Raw genomic sequence first — 8528 nt, 5'->3', positions numbered from 1 at the left:
AAGTCAAGCATGTGCTAAGAAAAACCCTTCTATAATGAGAAGTGAGAAGATTGGATGTGACTTAGTCTCCATGTTCACTGACCCCCCCAAAAAGAGAGAAAAGTATTCCTGCAACTCTGGATTTTCTTTCTTCCTTACTTTTTTTTTTCCTTTACCATCAACCTCCCCTCGCCCAACATGCACACATACACATTGTATTATGTTAGTGTATTTCTATTCCTCACAATCAATGAATCCCTGGAGCAATATAAATGTGTAGTAATTGGTAGTTTGCTGAAATCAGTTACAAAGTAACTTGTGCCACATGCTCTGATTTTTATAGAAAATATGCACATTTGTATGATTAGAAGAGAATCTGGATGTATAAATACTATATGTTAATATTAGTTAGCTCTTGAGGGCGAGTTAATAGCTTTTTTAAATTGTGTGACTTTTCATATATTATTGTAATGAGTGTGCATTGTTTTCTATTTGTAGAAAGTAGAAACTTAATGAAGGAAAGGATTCCTATTGTTGACAATTTGGGTTGTTACAAGATAGCCTCAGTTCTTAGTTCAATATGGCGCGAGGTGAGGAGCCTGGGTGCTAAAGTTACATTGTGTGAGTCTAAGTCCTGGCTCTGCCACGTACTAGATGTGTAGCTTTATTAGGCAAGTTCTTTCTTTTTAAAGAAAAAAAATCTGAAATTGTTAGAATAGACATTACTGAAGAAATGGAATTAGAAAGTCTGAACTATGTATAAAGGTTTACACAAAATAGTTTCATATAAAGGGCAGTGCAGGTAAAAATGCCATTGCATCCATTGGCTTTTGCTGCATAACAACCCATCCTCAAATTTGGCGGCTTTAATAGCAATCGCTAATTCAGCTTGTAATTCTGTGAGTACAAATTTGGCCTGGGCTCAGTTGGACTCACTCAAGCATCTGTAGTCAGGTGTGGGCGGCTCCACGTGGCTCATCCTCCAGCGGGCTAGAGTCGGTTTGCTTTCCTGGCAGCTGTGCATGTTTCTGAGCTAGAGATAGAGTGTGGAAGAGAAAACATGACCTCTTGCCTAGACTCTGGAACATAGTGCAATCCAAGGCATGAAATGCTAACGAAGTACTTTGTCCTTTGCCTAAGAAAGGATTGGTCTCTACTTCTATCATATACCAGATGTGCACTGGAAGTCCCTAAAAGTGCTCCCCACCCCCGCAATAGTAATAACAGTCTCGACAAGAAGAGTGTCATCACCCTTACGCATCGATTTTATCAAATTGATGGAATGAGTGATTTCATCAACATCGCAGCCACCACCATGACCATCATCATAGCTAAACTTCATGACAAAACTGCCAGGCACTGTGGCAAGTGCTTTATACAAACCACCAACACAGAATCTTTATACACTTACTACAATTATTGTATATTTTTACAGATCAGGAAACTATAACCTAGGGAAGATTTTAAAACGTTGGCCCATGAAGGTAGCAATCCTGTGTTGTAAAAAGCTGCAAGCCTAGCACGTATTTCTTGAGTGAGCAAGTGAATGAGTTTGCCAAGGATACACAGCTGCTAATCAAGGAATTTAACCCAGGCATGACTCATTCCACAGCCCATGCTCTGAATCACTAAAAATCCTCACTTTTCCTATGCACGTGGCCGAAGATTATAAAGGAAGACATTTGAAGAGTTAAAAAAAAATGGGTGCTTATTTTAATTAGCCTTTGCCTGAAAAACAACCGGTAAAGTGGGAATCAGATCAAACTGATAAGTTTTACCTTTTTAACAGGCTTGGAAAGATGTCAAAGCAGTACCAATCTGGGCTGAAGTGTGAGGGCTGGGGGTCTTGCAGAAAGCAATTCGCAATATGGCAGGCCTGATGGGAGCCTGGTGCTAGAGTCTGGTGATCTGGGTGTCAGTCTTGTCTCTGTAACCCGGCAAAATTTGCCTCGTCTTTTTAAATCTCAACTCCCTAATCAGTAGTGTAGAAGTATAACGATGTGGAGAAGCTGTGTGGAGTAAATGAGATCATGGCAGCGTCCTACTAAGCACGGTGACTGGCCTATAGTAAAGTGCTTAATAATATATCCATTTTGGAGTCCATGATCAGCACATCAGTAATAATATGCTTTGTTCAGCCTCATGAAGGCTGTAAAGCTGAACTTGGGAGCAGGAGCTTATAACTTCCTTGAATGAAGAGCAAGGCAGAGTCCTGGACCTAAGAGGAACATTCATATAAGAGTATGAGTAAAAAGTGGAGCATAACTTGGCCCCATCTCTGGGAATGAATTTTTTGTTTTGTTTTGGTGTTATTAGCATGATTACTTTTAGCTCCTCCTCAATATTCTACCCTTACAAGGAATTCATATACATAAACATTTGATTCAGCTTAAAACAAAGATTTCAATATAGTATCCTCTTTAAATATTTTATTGATAAAATTCACTCTAGATATGAACTATGTTTACTGATATACAAATTTGCATTTTTTTTAAGATTTATTTATTTATTTTAGAGAGAGAGAAAACAGGCTAGCAGGGGGGAGGGGTAGAGGGAGAGGGACAGAATCTCAAGCAGAATTCCAATGAGTGTGGAGCCCTACGTGGGGCTTGATGTCACGACCCTGAGATCATGATCTGAGCCAAAATCAAGACTCTGATACTTGACCCTGAGATCGTGACCTAAGCCAGAATCAAAGTCTGATGCTTAATGGACTGAGCCACCCACCCACGTACCCCTGCAATTTCTTCTGTCAGTAGGAATAACTGAAATATCTTCAGTACAAACTAATTGTTTGAAATGAATATGTTTAGTTTGGGAATAGTTTTGGGGGGCAGGAAATGCATGTTTAAAATTTGCCTAATGAGTTTTGGTAATGAAACAAAAAAACAAAAGTCTGAACAGGATGCTAATGCATCAACCAGTTATTGGTTGATGCCGACAACATGTAATTCACAAATACGTCAGCAGATGGCAACTGTGAGCTTTAAATTTCTAAAGTTTCGCTTTAGCCCAAAGTACTGCAGGAATGGCAAGAATCAAAGCACGTGTTTACTGATGGTTTGTTTTTAACCTACAATCCTTCAAAAAAGGACCTGGTATCAGTTTTTAACTCTGAAAGTTCTTCCTACTTGCTTACTAGATTGCTGAACTAACGGATGTGCACTGTTCTTACACTGAGGAAAAACAGTAATAGAGTCCATTATATTTTATTGAATATACTAGATTTTACATTTTGCAAACTATAGCTGTTGCTGAAAATCCATAGAAATGAGGTCATTCAGATGTATCTGTCTGTGAGTTAAAACCCAGCTGCTTTAATAAGGTTATGGTTTTTTTGGTAGTGAAACCGTGCCCCATAGGATTAGTGAGGTTGAAACTAGCAGTTGAAAGCTTGCTTTTCAGAGAACTGTTTCCCCCTAATAAGCTATTGTGTCTTTTCAGACCCCATTAACAAACTCATTAACTGTCTCTGCAGAAGCCTGGACTCCAGGTCAACTGATATGGCTCCGGTCTATGACCAAGCAAGACCCTGCATTCCTTACCTGAGATAAGGAGCCCAAGACCCCATCCATTTTATACCGGCTCTTGGAACATGCCCACAGTCCCTTCTCCTTGTCCTAAGATAACTTTCTGACCTCAGAGGCTAATTTTGCCTTGCTGGTGTTATGTCTCCACCCCAAAGTGAACGTGGGATGTTTGTTACATATAATTTTGGTCAATACACGTGCTCCATCTTTCTTCATGAACAGTCATCAGTTTTCCCGCCCTTTTCATCAATATGTAGGTAATCTCAACACCCATGATTATAAAACACTTGTTCTCTCCCCCTTCAGGGAAGTGGATTTGAGACTGGTCCTATGGTCTCCTGGTTTGGCTGCCTCTCAAATAGCCCCTTTCCTTGCTACATACCTGATGTCTCAGTGACTGGCTTTCCCGTGCATCCGTCAGGAAGGTGGATTGGGGTTTGGTTACAGTAGTCCTTAACGTCAGGTCCTTGGGTGTCATCAGCGTCACCTGAAATGTGGTTAGAAATACAGATTCTCAGGCCCCACCCTGGGCTTACTGAATCCAAATTCTGGGGATGGAGCTCAGCAATCTGTATGCATATATATATGCACATACATGCCCCATCTTCTTTATCTATTCATCTATTGATGGACACTTGGGTTACTTCCGTAATTTGACTATTGTAAGTAATACTGCTATAAACATAGGAGAGCATGTATCCCTTTGAATTAGTGTTTTTGTATTTTGGGGGTAAATATCCAGTAGCATAATTAGTGAAATAAGTCAGTCAGAGAAAGACAAAGGCCATATGATTTCCCTCATATGTGGAATTTAAGAAACAAACAAATGAGCAAGGGAGAGAGAGAGAGGGAGCGTGAGAGAGAGAGAGAGAGAGAGAATAAGAAACAGACTCTTAATTATAGAGAACAAACTGATGGTTACCAGGTGGGAGGTGGGTGGGGGAATGGGGGATATAGGTGATGGAGGTTAAGGAGTGCACTTGTGATAGTGAGCACTGGGTGATGTCTGTGATGTATGGAATTATTGAATCACTATGTTGTATACCTGAAAATAATAATAACACTATGTTAACTGTACTGGAATTAAAATTTCTTTTAAAAGAAAGAAAAAATTGTAAAATTGTGTGTGTGTGTACATAGTCTTGAGAACTACTGTTGGTTGGGAAGGAGTAAAGGAGGTATAAGATGGGGGTGGGGCTACTTTCTGAAGCTATGATGTCATCTTTTTATAATTTACTGTCCTTTTATGAAAACTAGGGCTGGTATTTCTTCTAAGGCAGTAGTTCCTTCCCAACTAGACTCTTTTTTTTTTTTTTTTAAGATTTTATTTATTTGACACCTAGAGAGAGAGAGAGAGAGAGAGCACAAGCAGGAGGAGCTGCAGGCAGAGGGAGAAGCAGGCTTTCAGCTGAGCAAGGAGCCCAACATAGGGCTTGATCCCAGGACCCTGAGATCATGACCTGAGCCGAAGGCAGACGCTTAACCCACTGAGCCACCCAGGCACTCCCCAACTAGACCTTACTGCAGCAAAGTTTCGACATCTTTTGAAAGGGTTTCAAATTCAATCTAGCCAGTAAATCTAGCCAGTAAAATTAACCATGGTGTTTGCAAGAATACCTATGGACATTCTCATTTCCTTCCATCTGCCTTTAGTTCACTGCAGAACAGAAATAGAAAACCATTTCCTTTTTTTTTTCCTTTGACTATTACCTTAAAGCTGTAATTTAATAAACCACCTGCTGGCTGCAGAGTCCGTGTGGGTGTGAATTCACAGATCCTTGACACTAAATACATTCCAAAGAATATGATATGGAAAGTTTGAGGGTGGAAAGTAGATAAAAATGAAATTTAGACACGATGCATTTTGATACACAATTTACTCTTAAGTCATTAATCAAAATGCATATTGATGCATCATATTCTAGACTCCCTCTCATGGCCACAGGGGGCTCTTAATACCTCTGTGCTTTAGCAATTATTACAATAATGAATTCATCTTTATCCAGTGGCAAAGGGGACTTTCCCAGTTGTGAAAGAATGCAACAGCGAGCACAACTATACAAGGGAAGATACTACATAAAAGCCACAATTTGTCAATAAAATAAAAATCTAGACCTCCCAAGATTCACACTTAAAGGAGTATTCCTAGTTGGGAAGGACCAATGACTAATGAAAGCATCCCTCGTGTCTCACTTTCCTTTGACGTTTCTTGTGATCCCTGCTGTCCTGCACATATCGGCTTTCAAGTGACACACGGTGTCAGCTCCCTTGAATAAAACCTCTTCCTCCGATGTTCTTGGCACAGATGAGTACGCAAAGCTAGAGATTTAAAAGGAATGAACAAGAAATGAACTTCTCTGATAAATAAAGGCAAAATTTTGTTCATGGCAAAATTAGTTTTCTCTATAGCTTACTGATCCAATCCCCTGATGAAACCCAGGGGATAAAATACTCTTGCCTCAATTTCTCACTTATAGCTCCCTGTCTGTCACCAATGACCTCATAGATTTTCCAACCTCTTTACATCCAAGGTACGGAGAGCTCCAGTTTTCTCTTTAGTTGTCTGGGATCCTTCTTCTGCATTCCCGTCTCCAGGGCAAGCACATGGTTTGCTGGTGACCAACATTTTTGTTGAAGCTGCTTTCGTCGCTCACTGCTGCCATCTTGGTGAGCAAGGCTGGATTTCACCAGCTGGTTCAGGGGCAGGCAGCCCTGCTCAACAAATTCAAGTGCCTAGAATGAGGTGAATAGCTGTAGTGGTCAAAACTTGACAACTGCGGAGATAAAGTCTCAGGTTCAAATGCAGGAACCAGAAACTGAAAACAAAGCACTGCCACGGAACCAGAAATTTGGATCTGAAATCAAAAGAAGCATAACAAATAAAGGGTAGTGGTTCCTATAGGATGGAGTTGGGGTTTTATGAGCTTGAGGGTATATCATTTGCATGATTTGGTTGAATGGCTCTAAGACTCATGGGTACAGCAAGAAATGACCTTACCTTTCAGGTGAAATATTAATAATGTCTGACCGCATTATCCACATTTCATATTAAATAAGTTATATTAATATGATAGAGGAATACTCACATTTATAGACAATCACATTATAATAACACTTGATAAATGGTTGTCACCTGCTGCACTGCCATCCTTTTTGCTGATAGATAGCAACAGGCTAATATTACCACTACTTACTCTATTGTGACGTGGAAACAACATCCTTTCCAGCGATTTATTTTAGAAGACCTAGAGACTTTTTAAAGTTTTTTGTCAGAGGTTGATGTAAAAGTATTGATATAATTAGAAAATAGAAAAGACACAGAAGTCCAGATCTCAAAAGGCATTTTAGATATTAATGAGGGGAGTGCACATCTAGACGCATAGGGCCCTTAGGGGTACGTTTGTATGAGTAAGACTGAGTGTTACCCCTTTCCTTGGCTGATTTACTGTGAGGGACAGAGTGAGGGATGGTTGAGTCCCCCTGAAAGGAACCTGTAGCTTTTCTTTCCTGAGCAATGATCTTGGAGAGCACGAGGGATATCTTCCGGCCCTCCACTAGGACGTTGTAAAATGACAGTGGAAGACCTCGGTCTTAGTGAGTAAGTGAGGACTAATCTCCTAATTGATTAATAAGAAGGAGCAGTCTTGAGTTCTGATTCGTTTAGTCAAACACTTGATGCAAATGTGACAAGATTTTAGGATTTTCTGTGAAGCTTCAGCCAAATTCTTGAGTCTCTCTGGCAATTTTCAGTAACACAATACATTTTGGTTTTTGGGGTGGGGCTTGCAATGCATCATGTGGCTAAAGGAGGGGAGCCTCTGGGTGTTAATGAGGAAAAAAACTTCAAAATCAATAGTCCCTAGTTGATGTGAAGGAAAATTTAAAGACGGAACCTAGTTCTTAAGGATTTCCAGTTAGATGAAGGCTATGTGCCTATAACTAGTTAATGGAGACAATATTGAACTATTAAAATATAGAAATCAATTTGTTTAGATCTAAAGTTTGACTTTTTACAATATATTTCTTGGGAAATACATTCCTAGTAAAAGATTCTTGTATTTAGTAAATATTTTTCCTGACAAAAAGTATTTTAAAAAAACCTTTTGTATAATTTTACTAGGTATCCACATTTCAAGCAATTTCTGAATTGGTTTCCTCTGCTCTGAGGAACTCACGACCTGTGATTTATGGTTTTGGAATAATTGAATTTCTTGGCTGTCACATACTTTCAGTAAGAAATATTACATATGTTTCCAGAAAAATGATTTAAGGAAGACAAGAATGAAGTGATGCCAAGTTCGGAAACTTTATTTGGAAACTGTGTTCTAACCAAATGGTACTTACGATGCTCTTATCTAACTTCCTGAAACGTGTTTGCTAAATAATCTTTGGAAATGTCGCCTTGGACATACGGTTTCTAAACATGCCGCTTTGGAGCTTAAGTCCGTGAACAAAGTGGAGGGCCGTGGATTGTTGTTCTCACCTTTCCAAGCATAAGAAATGCAGAATTTTTCATTGACGCATGGTAATAGGCTGAGTAAATTTCTTCAAAAATAGAAGTTACACAACATCTCATTTTACCTGTCAAACATAAAATATTTAGTTATTTAGTGGAATATTTCCATGTACAGAATTTTTTTTTTAAACATGAAAACTCTGGCAACTTTTAGACTTTACAGTGGATTTGACCTACACTGCATTTTTGCTCGTTTTTCTCAGTCCATGGATTTAACTGTTCCATCAACTTCAAATTCCATGGAGAGTTTACCGATTCTTTTCACATTTTATTATAACAATAACTGGTTGACTGAGGGCTAAGGACAGTTGCCCTCTCTGTGGTTTTGACTAGCATTGTCCAATAAGACTTTCCGAGGTGCTGCTGTCCCTATGTGGCTCTCCAGCACTTGGAATGTGGCTAGCTCAGTTCAACTGAGAAACGGAATATTTAATTTTAATTTATATGTATATTTAATCACACATGGTTAGGTTAGTGGCTACTGTATCAGATAATACAAGTAG

At 39.3% G+C, this 8528-nt stretch overlaps 1 long non-coding RNA gene across 1 annotated transcript; it reads right to left on the bottom strand.

Annotated features, from left to right (window-relative positions):
* Positions 1-921: 921 nt before the first annotated feature.
* Positions 922-8097, bottom strand: LOC148110394 (uncharacterized). Its single transcript, XR_015723947.1, has 4 exons — positions 7993-8097; positions 5703-6242; positions 3892-3996; positions 922-1012 (listed from the first exon to the last, which is right to left on the bottom strand). It is a non-coding gene; the product is annotated as an uncharacterized LOC148110394 (long non-coding RNA).
* Between the last annotated feature and the right edge of the window lie 431 nt (positions 8098-8528).

Source organism: Ursus americanus, chromosome 3 (assembly GCF_024610735.1).
Source record: "Ursus americanus isolate L20-20 chromosome 3, mUrsAme1.1.p, whole genome shotgun sequence".
Classification (NCBI taxonomy): domain Eukaryota; kingdom Metazoa; phylum Chordata; class Mammalia; order Carnivora; family Ursidae; genus Ursus; species Ursus americanus.
This window is presented reverse-complemented; position numbering and strand designations above follow the sequence as displayed.